Source organism: Tauraco erythrolophus, chromosome 3 (genome assembly GCF_009769465.1).
Source record: "Tauraco erythrolophus isolate bTauEry1 chromosome 3, bTauEry1.pri, whole genome shotgun sequence".
Taxonomy (NCBI): Eukaryota; Metazoa; Chordata; class Aves; order Musophagiformes; family Musophagidae; genus Tauraco; species Tauraco erythrolophus.
Window position 1 is genome coordinate 96,346,862 of NC_141467.1, and position 18,462 is coordinate 96,365,323.

Here is an 18,462-nt window from a genome sequence, read left to right on the forward strand (position 1 = left end):
TCAGCTCTCCGGGGCCGCGGCGGCGATCTGTGTGCACAGCGCACCTCTGCGCTGATGTGAGGCACACCACATTATTTGGACATTCATTCTAGAAGATTGTTTTTTCTTGTTAGTATCTTTCTGGAATTAACATTAATGACGTCTGCCTATCTGAATGTCCAGATTAACGTTAATGACCTCTGCCTATCTGAGTGTCCAGATTAACATTAATGACCTCTGCCTATCTGAGTGTCCAGATGCTATCTGATTCTTGATGAAAAGTTATCTGATTCTTGACGATCAATTCGTGTTTTTCACACACTACTGGACACCCTCAGAAATGTTTTTGTGTTAAAAAAAATAAATTCAAAGTTGTAGCTGTAACTCAATTACACCCCATGTTAGAGCAGAATAAAAGCAAATGTGATTTTGGCTTCAAGCCTGCCAGCATTGTTCAGTGCTTCAGTGATTTTATTTCCCCTAAGTCAGCAGTATTTAAATTTCTCTGTAAATTATTCCTGGTAGTTTATTCATATCCTAACAGCTGGATTGTGGCACTGTGCCCTACAGTGTATCAGCGTAGGGTGGGCAACACAGAGCCACTGTGCCACAGAGATAATTTCCTGATTTATGGCTGACTCAGGCAGAATTTATTTTGAGATGACATAGAGTGGAAGATCCTTTCCCAGTACCCATTCGACAGCAGGAGGAAACCAGCCACTGCTTACTGTATACCTGGGCCAGGAATGAACTCTACTCACAGCAAGAAAAAACCTGGTAGATGAAGGATATTTCAGTGTAGCCAAAATCCAGACCAGAAGTCTAAGCAAGCCCTTAAGCCAAAGCAATCAATGTTTCACTGTATAACAGGTTCCTGGCTATCAGCTGGGGATGGTAACTGGCCATGCATACAACCATGAGCCTCTACAGCTGTGAAATAACACCTTAGCTTAAAGCAGGAAATTCTGAACTGTGGAACGATCAAAGATTTCAGCCATGGCGTTGGCTTTGGCAAGAGCTTTGGCTAGGCGGGTAATTATGGCAACGATCTTTAGTACGCTGCGCTTTAGACAGTGACTTTGGTGTCAGTCTCCAGGGTAATGTCTCAACAGATTCATTTATAACTACTTGCAATCTAGGGAAGCGGCACACAGATGAGCATTTTCTGAATAAACAAGTGAAGAGTATTTCAAATTTTTAACATGTACATATATAAAACTTCCCTGTAGCCAGTAAAGGAAGGCTGTCCAGTGTCAGTGAAGCATTTTCTGTTCTACAGATGCACTTCCTTAGCCTCAGTTTACTCATCTGTGAAATGGAAACCCGATGATTCAGCCACATTTCAGACCAATGAAATGTTTGCAATTTCAGCAACTTAAGATGAAATCAAGAAACATTAAAATATTATTGTTGTTGTTGTTGTTACCAATGCAGAGTATCTCAAAAAGAATCCTAACACCTCTACCTTCCTGGAAGGACCACGGCAACAGAGAAGCTCCCCTGAAGAAGTTGCTGGAAATGCAGAAAAAGAAGTTCAACAGTGTCTATTCCCCTTTCCTACTGAACTCACTGTTTTAAATAATTCTCTGCATTCAGCAGCCCAGACAAATCCTCGCCACAGCACCTGCGGAAGCCCTCTGGGATGTTCCCAGCACCTGAGCATATGGGCTGAGAGTGTGTTTGCACTGTAGCTCTGGAGGGCACCATGCACAGAGATAAGGGACTGAGACCCAGCACCAGCTGTAGCAAACATTGTTCAGGCAACTCCCTGGCAGCCTGTTCTTGTGTATATGCAGCAGCAGCAGCAGCCAAAAAATGATAACTCCTGGGTACCACTTTCCACCTCCCATTCTCACTCACTCTGCCTGACCCTGGACAAGTCAGTTAACCTTCTTTTGCCATTTTATGTCTGCTTGTTAAAAGGATGCAGCACTTAGCCTCCCCTTCTGGGTGTTGTAAAGCTTTGTTAATTTATGCTTGTCAACTGCTTTGGAATCCTTAGATGAAAGGTGCTAAAGGATCATTATTAATATTTATGAGAAAGCAAAACCTATAACACAACACACACACGTTGAACACAGCCATGTGCCCTTTGCTGGACAGAGTTTTACAGCACTGGACCACTGGGCTTATTTCCCTTCACTTTTGGGATGAACATGATGGCAACAGCATCCTTGAATGGTTATGTCATTTAACAAGGTCTATATGTAGCACTAGTTGCATGTTTTACAAAAAGAAATAATGACCTTGATACCCATGGTACCTCGAATGTTGCCCAGACTGATGCATGTAGCATCTTGCAGAGGCACCTGGAGACCTTGAAGCTCAAGCCCTCCAGTGTCAGATCATATATGTCCATACACATCCAGAAAGCTGATACATCCTGTTATGTGATAACATCCTAATAAGGTACTTGCAGTTAGGTTACATAGGGGTAGATGTTTGTTGATGTGATAGGGCTTTTATCTGGTCTATGATCCCCACAAAAGCATTCTCTGTCACATGGTAAGAACTTATTACAAAATACAACTTTGAAGCAGCTAACGTCTCTCAAAATGCAAGGTTACTCCTATCACTTGATAGTATATTTGACTGCACTTATGTGACAGTGGATGTAAGACCTGAGGTTGGCTGGTATCTTAGCTTCCAGTTATGTAGTCTGCCTGGCTCTTAGGAATGACAACATCACGAAGTGCCACAGTGGTCTATGGCTCACTCCTAGGACACAAATCCTTGAAAAATGTGACAGCAGGTGATAGTCAGATGATCTGTCTTGATCTCTTTCACAGGACACCCCTGCACTATGTAATTCCTTAGCTTCTCTCTCATCCTTCTTTCCTTTGACGTGAAACACCATTAGTCTAATTTTTATCATGTTAACCAGAGTCCTGTTTTCATAAGACTTTGTGCAGAATTCATCCTGCTTAATGACTGGCTGCCTGGTCCGGACTGAGTTACCCAGAGGGCTAATAGATGTACATCATGATTCCAGCTTTACAGCGCAAACTTCTGCATGACTGTAAGAGGCCCGTGTCTCCTCAAGAGCCTGAATTGGTAACCAAAACCAACTGAAACAAGCCAGGGATTTCTTTCCACAAATCAGCCAATAAAGAGAGAGAGCAGTAAGTAAGAGTTGCTTGCCCAATTCAGAGGGCAGAAAGACAGATGTGCTCCTGTTGGCTTCAGGAAGCATCATATGCCTTGGAGAGTTGTCTCCCCTGCCCTCCACCATGGGTTGCAGCGCTACAACTGCTGGATACATGGCCCGTCTACAAAGACCAGGCTATTTCCCTCTGCAGCTCTTCTTTACGCCTAGCCAACCTTCCTTGAATAGAATATGAGCAAAGAAGATGGCAAACAACAAAAACAGGCTTTTGTAACTTGGAAAAAAACCTGTGAATCCATTGGGCTGTGAGGTGTCTCCCTGTGCTTTTTACAGTCTGGTCACGTTCTCTAATTGCTCTGGTGATTTGTACTTAATCACGGCCATTCTCCTTTGCTGCCCATTCCCCTCCCCTGTCTGGCCCTGGGATGAAGTCACAGGCTAAATTTGTGATGATGACAGTCAATGACATAGTTACAGGCAGTGTTTAGGTCTGCCTGTAATTATGGCAGATCTGCGTTTTTACTGCAGGGTCAAAAAGGAGAAACTGAGCAGGGGAGGGGAGGGAAAATCTTTATTATTTTTAAGGCAACTAGCACCTTTCCATTATGCTAGATGATAAAACATGTAGAAATTACCCAAAATTAGAGAGGAACATTAGGGAGACATTTCTGAGTGTACGCTGTAACATGCTTTAGGGATTTATAGGAACCCATAGCCCATTCCCCACTGCTCCTGGCACTCTCTTTCAATCTAATTAAGCATAAAGAAAATTACATGCAACTTCAGGATGATGTAATGCATCCGAGTAATTGAGCAGTGCATTGTCAAAGAGTAGTCAGTGAAATGTTATGTATATTTGATGGAACAATTTCCACTATTAATATTCACTAAGGATTCCTAAAATTAACTGTAATTACTGAGGGAAAGGGCCTAGATATGACTGAGCAGAGCTCAAAGAAAACATCTGTTCAGTGCTCTGTGCTGGGCAAAACCACAAGGATGATGTTAGACTGCATTATGATAGGGCAAGGTAACAAAATATGGAAGGAGGCAATTGAAAAAGAGAGATGAAATAATGAATGGCTTCAAATTAAAACCCAGTTATAAATTCTACTGCTGGCCTCAAGAAAAGGGAAAGCTACAGGGTATTCACCTACAGTTACCCATCTCTGTAAGTATGAGACTACAGAAATAGTAAGGCAAGACAAATATTATTTTTTTATCCCAGAAAAGTTCCAGAAAAATATGACTTATGGTACTAAGTAGGAAATGTATCTTATGAACAAAGTGGCATGTACTATATAACTGTACTGCAAAGCAGAGCCCTAAAAACAAACACTTCACACAAAGGAGGAGTGTGAGGGACTGCAGTATGGTCCTTCATTTATTACAAGGAGACACACAGCGACACTTTTTGATTCGCGTGGCACAGAAAAGCTTGTTGTCTCCTGCAAGCTTGTGAAGTTCCTGCTGATTTTCACTAATGTTTCAAAATTTGACAGCTCTCATTCATTTTGCAAGTGAATGGATGCTAAAGACTCTAAAAAGCATGTATTTGACTCAGAGGTATTTTCTGTTCTTGTTGCTGTTATCTTTCTAGCACTAGGCTGTTGCCTCATGTCAATAACAAGAACCTGGTGTGATGATTAGCTTTTATACTATGATTGCAGAATACCCATGACAATGGAACCTTGATGTTGTCAAAACAAAGAAATGTTTGGAAGGAGGCTGGTGAACTGGCCACCATCTAGTCTGCTGTTTATTCTCTGTCCTGCACCAAACATATCTTCTTTTCTGGGTTGGGAGGCTTATCTGGTGGATCTGGCTGAATAACTACATCTTTTCAGGATTTCTGGAGGTATGAATGTATAACAGGTCTAAGAAGCTTGAGAGGTCTCAGCTACACAACCTGTGACATCTGGCAATGTCCAAGGCATTCTGGAGTGGCATGGATTAGTTCTGTCTTCCTGTTTCTAACTTGGCTATGAAACAACTTCCCAGCAAAGTTTTGGGATGTACATGTTGCATTTTGCTAAGGAGCCGGAGTCCTCATCACCTGTGATCAGTCAGCAGCCTGGAAGAGCATAATTTACTCATTCTGTTGTCTTATCACCCACCTTATAATAGATGACCTGCCTCAAACTTCTGTCTTCCCAAACCATGGTGTAGTCTTGCCACATTTCATTCCCTGTGTGTTTGCATTTTGGTGCTGATAGATCAGACTCACACGTACGGATGCTGCCCACACCACATATTCTTTTGTTGAGAACCGAATTCTGACACATTCACATCTCAGCTGATCTTATTCCCTCTATAGGTCTAGTCATGGAGTGAAACACAACTCAACAGGAACAGATTTATCAGGCCATCATTTTTCAGAGCCATATGAAATCCTTTTGGCTGAACAATGCCATGTAAGGTTACAGTAAGCCATTATCATAACTACTAGCAGCTGACCAAGTGCACCAGTTGAACTTTATTCTCTCTTGGACATCAGGGAGACCCAGTGTTCTGTGGCAATGTAAAAGCCTTTGAAGCTTTGTGTGAAACTAAGTCAAACACACAGAGAATATTTTTTACCCTGTAGTAGCAAAACATCTGCCTTAACTTTGATGGTACTAGGATTTTTCAATCTGATAGGCTATGGGATTAAAAAAAAAAAAACCATCTTGCAGCAAGGCAAATTATGGGAATATAAAACATCTGAGGGAAATTTTGGGTCATGGGACATCACACAATCCTGTGCAAAAGCATGTCAGACTCCATCTCCAACACTGTGTTTGCCTCTCCTCTGGTGCTTCTAGTAGGAGAGTGTGGAGAAACCTTTTGGCTGCTGCAGCATCCTGTGAAAGTTCTTTCCCTATGCAGGCTAACTAAGAAACACCTGTGGCTCGTTACACTGGGAAAGTTGCCTTGAAACAGGAGCTGTAGCATTCAGCCAATCACTCTGGGAGATGGATGGTCAAGTAACCAATAGCCTTGACCCATCTAGTAACCCACGTGACTCCTGACTATTTAAGGCGGGGCGTTTACTCCTATGGGTGAGGCATTTCCTCCTGAGCTTTGGAGGAGTGTGGGCTTGGCTTAGAGCAGAGCCTGAAGCCTTCCTTTTGCATTGCAACTATTGGTCTGCTTGGAGCCGCCTGAAGCCTTCCCGTTGTGACATCTGGTGACCCTGATGTGATACATCTGTGAGACCCTGAGAAGCTCCGACTCCCTCGCTGGAGCTGAGAGACAGAGGCCAAGCAAGAGTCCTTTGGTGAAGAAGGTAAAGCCACAAGCCCCGACGTGGTATTCACGGGAGGGAAGTGTGCTGGAGTTGGAATGAGTGGACTGGGTCTCTGCTCACTGTAAAGCTTTCTTGAAAAACCTCTAAAAACAAAAAACTGTAAAACAAAAAGGGGGAATTATGGCATCCAATTATTATTACCCAGCTGGACTGAATTGAATATAATTAACTAATTAACCCAAGGTTTAGACCCTGCCTACAAAAGGTGAGCCATTTCCTCCTGCCTGTGGAAGATGTAACAGTGTCCTTGGAGCTGCAGCCCAGGCTGGTGAGCAACAGGAGAGCATCACCAAATCTCACTTCTCAACTAGTCATAACCCTTCTTGTTTTCAGCCTAAAATATTCATGAGCAATACATTCACATTTGGTTCTGCCAACACTGTCCTGTCTGCTTAATAACTGTTTTTGCCAGTGATCACACGCTGATGTATTGACAGACAGCATATATTTTTGCAGCCCCCACTTTGCTCAAGTTAAACAAGCTGACTCAGTTTGTCTCTCCTCGTAAGAAAATAATCTCTGTTTGCTGCATTGTGCTGTGGTCCACCTCTGCAACTGACCTAGTTTGAACTTCTCTGCTCTGAATATGGATGGCCAGAATTGTAAATAGACATGGACTGTGGCTTTCTCAGTCTCTGGCCTTCCAGAAATTTTTCAATGGAGTTGAGAATCCTTTCCAAGTGGTCAAATGTCTCTGGAAAACAAAGCTGGTTTTCTGACCTACTTTTTGTTCAGTTCCTACAAGTAGTCCATGCACCTCAAATAAAAAACCCACAGACTTACAGTATTTTAAATCTTAGTAACCTAGCAATAATTTGCTTCAATATTTCCCCCTCTCCAGTGGCGAAAACTTCTGATGCATCCTACAAGTGTATTTATCCTTTCCCAGTCGCGTCACATTTTCTGTTTGCCTTTCTTTTAAAAGAAAGAAATTCTTACAGCCCTGTGTGCTACTGAGGCCAGACTGCCAGCTGGTATCTGCACAGATCATCTCAACATCCGGCTACAGGTAACATGCCGACTGTTCCTCACGCACATGCTGTCACTCATGTTGATAGTTTTACTAAAACCACTCAAATGGCAATCAATATGCCAGTGTTTCAGGATTCTGGGACAAAAAGTATGATGATCTCCTACTGCAAAAGCTTTATTTTCTTTGAGATTTGTTTCCATATTGGATGTGATTATGTCCTTTATTATATATTTACTTTGTGGTTTTTGGATTGCACTTAAATAAACTTTCCTCTTGGCCTCAATTTGCCTGCATTTCTGTTCTTATTCTCTTTTTATTTATACTTATATTTTTATTTTTTTTTTTAGAAAACCTTCTGTCCTTGCTTTCAGTTTCTTTCATAAGGTTTAAATCAGTTGATTTTGCAATTAGCATATTGTGTTCTGACTTCCTGTAAAGGAAGACACTGTTTTCTTGCTCAGTTCCTTGTTTACCCCTTACTTTTAATATTTTTAACATGGATAATTTAAATAGCTTTGATTTTTTTCTCTTTTTTTGATATTTTTTACTTCCTTGTAGTTCAAATTTTTGATAGGATATTATACCATTGGCAAAAGAAATGTGAAGTTTACACCACATTTGGTTCACTGGGGTCTCCAGTCCCAATGGCTCAGTAACTATATCCCCTCAAGGAAAATCTGTAGGGACAGATCTATTTTCATTTATTCTAAATTTAATCACTGCAAGCCACTTGATTCAATAGTATTTAAAAAAAAAAAACCAACCACCACCACCACCAAAACCAAAACCCCCTAGCCATCAGTCATGACCCCACCGTTTACAAAATAAAATTCAAAGTGTCATTACCTTCTGTTGGCTCAGTGACTATTTAGTGAAGAAAAATGTCAGCTACACATGCAGGACTAGCTTGAACTGGTGTTTTTTAACTCTTCTCCAAAATGCACTGAAGGTATTAAAATCTTCTTTACTAACTGTTCTTCCACCACTGTGGGTGGAGTCTTATATACAGTTATTGCCAGAATGATGTTAGAAAAAGATGATTTGAACAATTATTTCTTTGTGTTCAAAATGGTTAAGAGGTACAAAGAGAAGTGTAGGGAACAGAATAGCCCAGGCAAGTGATCCTGTTGAACAGACATATAGCTGCACTAGTGGAAGGATTTACATTGAGGATTTTATACTAGAAGGGGACATGTAGCCAAATGGCTTTAATCAAATAATAGAGATACAAAATATTAAATAGGAGCACAAGTCTTTGGTTTAATGACTTATTACTACACAGAAATACTCACTACCTTTATTTTTACACCTGTCTTCCTTGAACAGGTTATCGACTTCAGTGCCTGTATGTCAATCATTACAGTAACCCCAGCAAATATTTATTTCTACAATTGTTGATTTGCTGTGTCACATCAGCAGCTCTGGTGCCTTTCTTCTACCTGATTTAATGAACAAACATCTCAGCAGCTTCTCACACTTTCAGGATTAACCTATCATAACACTGTTTTGCCTAAAACATTTATGACCAATTTCAAATGCCCATTTTGTTTTGAGTAAATAATCAAGACTGAGCTGTTCATCCTTTTTCAACAAGTCTCGTACATAAAAGCCTGTCTTATTAGGACTAGCTTTGTCATCTGTGCTGTTCTGTGCACTTCAACCTCTGTTGATTTTCACTTCATGGGTAACCAATTGATAAACTACACCACTGATTTCTTTGTCCAAGTAAAAGTACTGTTGTGGTTGCCACAATCTGTAATTTGACATGTTTCAAAATCTTCTGACCACAAATTTCAAATGCCATTCTGCCTCAGGTCTTTTTTCATATTTTGTTTTTTATTTTTTTTCCCATAGTTGTGTTCTTAGAGCCTTGATCATCCTTAGTAAGCTTCATCATGGACTGAAAGATTTGCTCTGCTGGGCAAATTCTGCTTGCTTTTTCAAGGATTGACTTCAATTCCGCCAACCTTTACATACCAGATCCCTGTATCAGTACAATCTGGCCTCTGAGAAGATTAGCCTCCCTCACCACTCTTTTCCCACTGTGCTAAGTGGGATCTTCAGGCTTAGAGAAACCATGCTGCTCTATGACTTCACTCTCTTGTATGATCTGTTTAGAATGTACTTGCTCATGTGTTTCATTTCTATCATGAGTGCAGGTTTCTATAACACCATTTCACATGCTGCCTATTCCACCAGAGCACTAAGTAGAAACTACTTAAAATTATCAAGAGTTTCAGAAGTTCCTTTTTTTTTTCTAGTTCTTATGTCTTTCAGAAGTTGTTGTTAAAAAACTTCTATGTTAATTTGTATTTCCATGGAGTTTCAATGTGTTTTTCAACTGTTCCACCCTTCTTTTCATAGTGTTCTCTTATTTCATTACACTCCCGGTGCCATTTCATGTTCAGGATTAACTCAGACCAAAGAGAATGTTCATCCACTTGCAATGATAGACCTTACCCTTGGGTGCCTAAGTCTCTTCACATATCCAATAGTGGTCACAGAGTCTCATCCAAGCTGTGAATTCAGCTGGTCTGGTGGGTGTTGAAGAGTATACTCTAAGGCTATGCTTAAGTTTCTGGCTTGGTCTCTCTGTGCTCACAAATTAGTTCAATAAGAAATCAGATTTTGGCGCAAAAGGATATCTACAGAGAAGTGGGACTAGAACCTGGGGGTCCCAGCCAATAATAATATTTGGAAAGAGAATTTTCTTGTAGCACCTCAAAGCTGGCAGGTTATTTCAAGACTTGTTAGGAAGCATAATTGTCATTTTGTGTCTGTTCCAGATTGGAACAGATCATCAGCAACAATCCAGTGATGAAGAGAGCCACAGGACTGTGGCCTTTAAAGTCCATTAGAAATTAATTTTAATTTAAGTTTTCCCCAGGGACAGTTCTGGTTCCCTTGGATTTAATACGAGGTTGAGAGTCAGGACTTGCGGACTCTGTTCCCATTTCTGACAGTGAATCAAGTGTTCTTCTCGGAAAACTTACTGAGGCCAAAGTATCAATTTAGAAGCAAAAAGAATTATCTAAAGTTTCCAGATTATTAATTGCATTTTGATTATAAAGGACAGACAGCTTTACTTCCTATATGCTTCTTTTATACTGAGAGTGCTATACTGGATTTTGCTTGCCCGAATTTCGTAAAAAAAAATAATCTATTTTTTTCTAAAACAGATGCTCTGAAAAAAATTAAATTCACAGAATTCTTCCATGGATACAGTGACATTGTGAACCTCCTTGTCATTATAAGAGTTGATTATACTAGTTGATCAGAAAGATCCTTTCTTGACTTAAAAATGAAGTAATTCAAGTATGAGAATGTATGAGTTTCCATTTGAAGGGTAAACAGCAAATAGAATATACTATTCCATTTTGGCATGATCAGTAGCATTCTGTGAAACCTCTTTAATAAGTGTCTAAAAAGAGCAAAATATGCTGAATCTGAGGACTGATTTTTACACATCTTCCCTGGTACATAAAAGACATCAGCTCTGTTCTAGTTTAAGAAAAAAATGGCTCTGTGTTTTACCAATGTGCTTTATACCTGCTGACATTTCTTTGAGATGCAGTGTGTTAACCTTCCAGAGGTAGGAGCATTTCATCAGGAGGTTGTCCTGTTTTCACATCACAATCTTCTTCCCACCTCTTTCCTTACTGGTAACAGATTTTTATACAGATCTGAGGATCAAACCACACCTCAGAACCTGCCCACAGCATTCTCGATCACAGCAGATTATTCAGTTGATGACATCTACTTCCCTTTTGGGAAGGAAAGCTGAAAGGTGTTAGATTGCTCAGGATAACTGGAATGGCTTTTCTATTGTGGGTCATTTTGACAGAAACAGGATAGGAAGGGTTCATACCACACCTTTTCTAGCAGACCTGAGAGGGTGATAATTTCCAGGTCAAGGTGGGAGGTGAGAATTTAGTTGAGGTGGGTGAAAAGGCAGTAACCTCTTTCTCTGATACATCTCCTTAAAAGGCATGTTGTCTACAGTTTGAGAAGTCAAAAACTTTCTCTCTTACTATTTTCCAGGTGAACTGCATGGCCTATCTGAATACACGGTAGTCTGGAAAAGAAATATCAAAGAAATGTCCCGCTAGCTCAGCCCAGTGGTCCATCCAGGTGTTCTGTTTCCAGAAATAGTAGTAGGTTATGCCATGTAGGAGCAATACTAAGAGTGTAACACATTTCCCAGTCTACTCTCTGCACTTTTCCAACACATACAACTGCTGTAATAGCAATGTTAGATCTCTCCATTCTGGTAGTATCCATTTAAAATCCAACTCTAATAAGGAATCCTTCCGAAAAGTTTACCTTGCTAGTTCAGTCAAGGATGATTTTATTATGTTTAAGTAAAATGCAATCTAAGAATGAAAACTGGAAGAACAATCAAACTGAGATTGCGAAGAAAGAAGTGACACATCCAAATGTTGGTTGAGAAGACAGAAAGGTCAATAGATAGTAGGGGGATGTCACAACATCAAGGGAGACTGTAAGGGACTGTAAGGATGAACCACCGCCCACTGTACTTGAAGAGCAGGTTCGGGAACATCTGAGGAACTTGAAGGTGCACAAGTCCATGGGACCTGATGAGATCCATCCGCGGGTCCTGAAGGAACTGGCGGATGAAGTTGCCAAGCCACTGGCCATTGTATTTGAGAAGTCGTGGCGGTCTGGCGAGGTCCCCGATTACTGGAAGAGAGGGAACATAACCCCCATTTTTAAAAAGGGGAACAAGGAGGACCCGGGCAACTACAGGCTGGTCAGCCTCACCTCTGTGCCTGGCAAGGTCATGGAGCAGATTCTCCTGGGAACCATGCTAAGGCACATGGAGAGCAAGGAGGTGGTGGGTGACAGCCAACATGGCTTCACCAAAGGCAGATCGTGCCTGACCAACTTGGTGGCCTTTTATGATGGGGTGACAACATCGGTGGACAAGGGTCGACCAACGGATGTCATCTACCTGGACTTGTGCAAAGCTTTTGACACTGTCCCGCACGACATTCTTCTCTCTAAACTAGAGAGGCATGGGTTTGATGGATGGACCACTCGGTGGATAAGGAATTGGCTCAATGGCCGTACTCAGAGAGTAGTGGTCAATGGCTCGATGTCCATGTGGAGACCGGTCACGAGTGGCGTCCCTCAGGGGTCCATGTTGGGCCCGGCCCTCTTCAACATCTTTGTCGGTGACGTGGACAGTGGCATAGAGTGCACCCTCAGCAAGTTCGCCGATGACACCAAGCTGTGTGGTGCCGTCGACACGCTGGAAGGGAGGGATGCCATCCAGAGGGACCTTGACAGGCTGGAGAGGTGGGCCCGTACCAACCTCATGAAGTTTAACCAGGCCAAGTGCAAGGTCCTACATCTGGGTCATGGCAATCCCAGGCACAATTACAGACTGGGTGGAGAATGGATCGAGAGCAGCCCTGAGGAGAAGGACTTGGGAGTACTGGTGGACGAGAAGCTCAATATGAGCCGGCAATGTGCTCTTGCGGCCCAGAAGGCCAACCGCGTCCTGGGCTGCATCAAGAGGAGCGTGGCCAGCAGGTCGAGGGAGGTGATTCTCCCCCTCTACTCTGCCCTCGTGAGACCTCACTTGGAGTATTGCGCCCAGTTCTGGAGTCCCCAACATAAGAAGGACATGGACCAGTTGGAGAGGGTCCAGAGGAGGGCCACGAAGATGATAAGAGGGCTGGAGCACCTTTCCTATGAGGACAGGCTGAAAGAGTTGGGGCTCTTCAGCCTGGAGAAGAGGAGGCTCCGGGGTGACCTTATAGCGGTCTTCCAGTACCTCAAGGGGGCCTACAAGAAAGATGGGGAGAGGCTGTTCAGGAGGGCCAGTTGTGATAGGACAAGGGGTAATGGTTTTAAAATAGAGGGAGGTAGATTCAGGTTGGATATTAGGAAAAAATTTTTTACCATGAGAGTTGTAGAACACTGGAACAGGTTGCCCAGAGAGGTGGTGGATGCTCCATCCCTGGAGACGTTCAAGGCCCGGTTGGATGAGGCCCTGAGCAACCTGATCTAGTTGGAGATATCCCTGTTCCTTGCAGGTGGGTTGGACTAGATGACCTTTGAAGGTCCCTTCCAGCCCTAACGATTCTATGATTCTATGAGACAGGACCTAACCTACAGTAGAGACTCATGTTTTGGGCCACCGTCCTGATGAAGTCTAACTGAAGAAGAAACAAGGACTTGAGATCCCAGCTGTTAGAGGCACTGCAGGGCTGAAGGGTCTGGACTGCATAAGCTGTAGCAAAGTGATTGTATGACAGACAGCATATTTTTTTGGCCTCCAAGCATATGGTGATGGAAGTGGCTCTCTACTTTGGATCTGGAGAGAGGTCAAGATTTACACACGTTTCAAGTCAAACACAATAAAAGCACCAGGGCAGGGTTAATTCTGAGACTAAACACAAGTGTCTACACCTATGTGCAGAATCCACAGGTAGGCTAGATGTCTACATTTCCCACTATCATTAGTAGAGATCCAGGGCTTGGTTATTTGCACAGATATGGTTACTGTTTCAGCTGCCATAGGGAATTTTCTCTGTGTCTTTCTCTGTGTCTAAAATACAGATATTTTAGGGCATCTTAAATGGCACTATATGCCTATATGTAGAAAAGAAACCGAGTCTAACATTATAACTTTATTTTCTCCTTCCTCCCGATAAAGAATGAAAGAAAATCAAAACAAAACAAAATAAAGCAAAATGTTTCCTTGACTAATATATTCCCTCATTCATCGGGTGAAGATTGCATGTTGACACTTCACCCATATCTCATGTCAAGTTCAGGCAAACTTAATCTCCTTAAAGGCGGGAAAATGTGAGTTTAGTAGTTGCTCACGCAACCATAACTGAGTGAAGCCTTGATAGTATAGATGTTCTCATTCTGCCTAAGATCTGCACAAGCATGAACTGTAATCATACGTGCCTGTGTGTGTGCATGTGTATGTGCTGTTAATGAAGTTCTGGAGTTGAAATTCCTCTATTCTTACTTTCTCATCCAGTGTTTGACCTCTAATTTCTGTTTGTAAAGGATCTTCCAGACTCTAGTTTCTTTTCAAGAAAGCTTAAAAATATCATCTACCCAGAAGTGCCAGTCTTCTTCCTGTAAACAATAATTTAATTACATTATTTCTTGAGCTTGTCATAGCATGCCATTCCACAAACTCCCTCGTGTTATTGTCCTGATATAAATACATCCTCAGCTCATTTGCACACATCTGACTGTTGGCAATCACAGCAGGAGCTGGAAAATAATGAATTTGATCACAAGGTAAGGAGGCTAGCTTAGCTCACAGAGGGATTTTCTTACTACAGTGTTTCTATTAACCCCCTGATGACATCCCCAAATGAATGTTTTTAAGTCAGAGCATAAATATAACAGCAGCATGCCTGTGCTTGCTGGAAACAGGATATGTTCACGATATTCAGTTAAATTCCCCCGTGACACAAGTCAGGGTACTGTTTTCTGCCCGTGGACTCCCAAGACCTGCAAACAGAAGAGTTAACACTTGGATAGGGCTCATCAGAGTCAGTGCCTAATTCGGTGGAAATTCTAAGCTAGCTAGCTGAGCTCGGCTTTGGAGAGAAACAGGTGCCTCCACAGGAAGAGTCAGCGGATCTGAGATATTCCTCACAGGGTGAAATGAATTGCTGTATTGCAGCAATTTTAATTTGGAAGTCTCAAATTAATTCAAACTCACAACAGCCCCCTGGTGTGCAGCCGAGAAGTGGTTTCTTTGAAAATAGAAACAGAGGAAAAAGAAAGTTAAGCTGCTTGTCTTGGGCATCTAGTGAATCAGCAGCAGCTGGCAACTGATTTGACAAGTCTTGGCTCCACACCGCAGTGATATGAGCTCGCTTTGGATCCTAAATCCTACCCCTTCAGAAACACAGAGGCCCTGGCAGGCAATTAAATGAGTGTCTGCAGATGTACAAGACTCCCCACTTTAGCAGTAGGGACCCACTGGGCTCTGTTTGAGTGGTCACGGAGGATGTGCCTGGGGACGGTGGGCAAAGTCTTCAGCTCTGCAACAGGAAACAGTGCTGAAAGTTGTACTGGGCTTGCATGACAAGGTTTTGGTAGTGGGGGAAGCTACAGGGATCGCTTCTGTGAGAAGCTGCTAGAACCTTCTCCTGTGTCCTATAGAGCCAATGCCAGCTGGCTCCAAGATGGACCCACCACTGGCCAAGGCAGAGCAAATCAGTGATGGTAGTAGTGCCTTCTAGTTAAGAAGAGGGAAAAAAAACTGCATAATGGCTATTTCGGACAGAGAGACGAGTCAAAATATGTGAGAGAAACAGCCTGCAGACACCAAGGTCAATGAAGAAGGAGGGGGAAGAGGTGCTCCAGGTGCCGGAGCAGAGATTCCCCTGCAGCCCGTGGTGAAGACCATAGTGAGGCAGGCTGTCCCCTGCAGCCCATGGAGGTCCATAGTGGAGCAGATATCCACCTGCAGCTCATGGAGGACACCACGCCAGAGCAGGTGGATGCCCAAAGGAGGCTGTGACCCTGTGGGAAGCCTGTGCTGGAGCAGGCTCCTGGCAGGACCTGTGGACCCGTGGACAGAGGAGCCCACACTGGAGCAGGTTTTCTGGCAGGACTTGTGACCCCATGGGGGACCCACACTGGAGCAATCTGTTCCTGAAGGACTGCACCCCATTGAAGGGACCCATGTTGGAGAAATTTGTGAAGAACTGTAGGTTGTGGGGAGGACCCCATGCTGGAGCAAGGGCAGAGTGTGAGGAGTCCTCCCCTTGAGTAGGGGGGAGCAGCAGAAACAGTGTGTGATGAACTGACCACAACTCCTATTGCCCATCCCCCTATACGGCTGCGGGGGAGGAGGTAGAGAATCTGGGATTAAAGTTAAGCCTGGGAAGAAGGGAGAGGTGGGAGGAAAGTGTTTTAAGACTTGGTTTTATTTGTCATTATCGTCTCTGATTTGATGGGTAATAAATTAAATTAATTTCCCCAAGTTGAGTCTGTTTTGAGCATGACAGTAATTGCTGAGTGATCTCTCCCTGGCCAAATCTTGACCCATGAGCCCTGTGTTGTGTTTTCTCTCCTTTGTCCAGCTGAGGAGCAGAGTGATAGAGCGGCTTTGGTCCAGCTAGGGTCAACCCACCACAGAAGTGCATGAAAGGAGATGAATACTCCATTGCAGGAAGGGCCTTTCTGCTGCTTTGGCAGAATAAAAGATCGTTAACATAGAGTGAAAATGGTCCTGCGTCATGTCCCCTGGCATGGGCCACTGCAGTGTCGGAGATGTGGCTGTAATACACCCCTGCAATTGCTCCCCAATTCCAAGTTTAGGCTCTGCCTAATACAGAAAATGAGGGTATAGAAAACAGCCAAGTGTTGATCACTGTAGACCTGCTGAGAATCTGCTCCAGAAAACGCAATGCTTATCTGTTTTATTGCTCACATTTCAGTTGCTGCAGGAAATTGAGCATATGCAGCCCCTGGGAGCTGTGAAACCCAGTTCATGGCTTGAGGGAATCCCTGTAAAGAAATGAACTGATTGCTGGACAGAGCTGAGTGCTTGCTGCATGGGGTGGGCAAAAGCAAAGAGAGGAAAATCCTACTTTGATTTTGTCCCAAAATAATGATTATGGAACTATTCTTTTAGATGCTCAGTCTAGGGAGAATTTATTCTGGATAATCTAAACTGAATGTCCTTGTAGATCTCAATTGTTTAGAGAAGCAAGTTTTCTGACAAATTGCAACAATATTATATAATATTCAGCATTTTTCTTAAGCCCCAGCTCCTTGAGTTATATGATTACATAAGAATCTCTGGCTTTGGCAAAATAAAGGAAAAAAAAAATCTGTTGATGTGACAGCTATACAAAAAAGTCTGAGAGTATTAGACATGAAAGCTCTAACTTCAGAAAGATGGTAACTTTCTTGGGTTTTAAATTTTAAAATTTAAAATTTTCATTTTGGGGACCATATTCATCACCTCATTAACACTACTGGGGTAGTGGACAAATAATGGTAGGAATCTAACCAGATGATAGCTGTTCATACTGCAGTGTCCATGAAAAACTGTGCCCTCATATATCAGTATTGTTCAGGAGAAACACTAAATAACAGAAATAAAGCAGATCCCCATGCTCTATCCAAGAAACTGAAGACCAGTCTCTGGGCCATAAAATCTGCTCACATAACAAAAGAAAAAATCCGAGAGGTCTTTGCCTCTGTGAAAGACAGCACTGAGGCACTAGACTTGAAGGGGGAGGGGAATGATATTAGGCTTGCCCAGGACAAGCTTAGAGCACCTGAAGAGCAGCAGAAAGGAATTCCAGGCACTCCAGCCAGAAATACAGATTCATCAGGAGTACAACTTAAATGCTTCCATGATTCTGCCCCTCTACTCTGCTCTCGTGAGATCCCACTTGGAATACTGCATTCAGCTCTGAGTTCCCCAACACAAGGACATGGAGCCGTTGGAGCAGGCCCAGAGGAGAGCCACAAAGATGATCCGAAGACTGGAGCACCTCTCCTACGAAAACAGACAGAGAGCTGGGGGTTGTTCAGCCCGGAGAAGAGAAGGCTCTGGGGGGAAGACCTTCTAGCAGCCTTCCAGTATCTAAACGGGGCCTACAAGAAAGCTGGAGAAGGACTTTTTACAAGGGCATGTAGAGATAGGGGCAATGACTTTAAACCGAAAGAGGGCAGATTTTTTTCGATTAGATCTAAGGAAGAAATTGTTCACTATGAGGGTAGTGAAACACTGGAACAGGTTGCCCAGAGGAGCTGTGCATGCCTTACCCCTGGAAATGTTCAGGTTGGATGGGGTTTTGAGCAACCTGATCTTGTGGAAGGTGTACCTGCCCTTGGCAGGGGGGTTAGAACTAGATGATCTCTAAGATCCCTTCCAACCCAAACCATTGTGATTCTATGATTCTATGCCTGCAAGCCTGGGGCAGCTCAATGCTTGGCATTTTGCTCATGAGAACGATGCACTCCAAAGGCCATGGCTGTGTCAAGGCTAAGTAACTCGCAACCACTGCACAGGCATAAAATTTGCCCTAGGGACACTGAGGACCCTAATGGGCTGCAAATGGAGAAGAAATTGGAATAACTCCGCACCAT

The 18,462-nt window shown here is 43.0% G+C and overlaps 1 protein-coding gene across 2 annotated transcripts in view; it reads right to left on the bottom strand.

Annotated features, from left to right (window-relative positions):
- The window catches only part of KCNQ3 (potassium voltage-gated channel subfamily Q member 3), a 211,447-nt gene that overhangs the window by 57,735 nt on the left and 135,250 nt on the right, over nt 1-18,462 (bottom strand). The window lies entirely within an intron of this gene.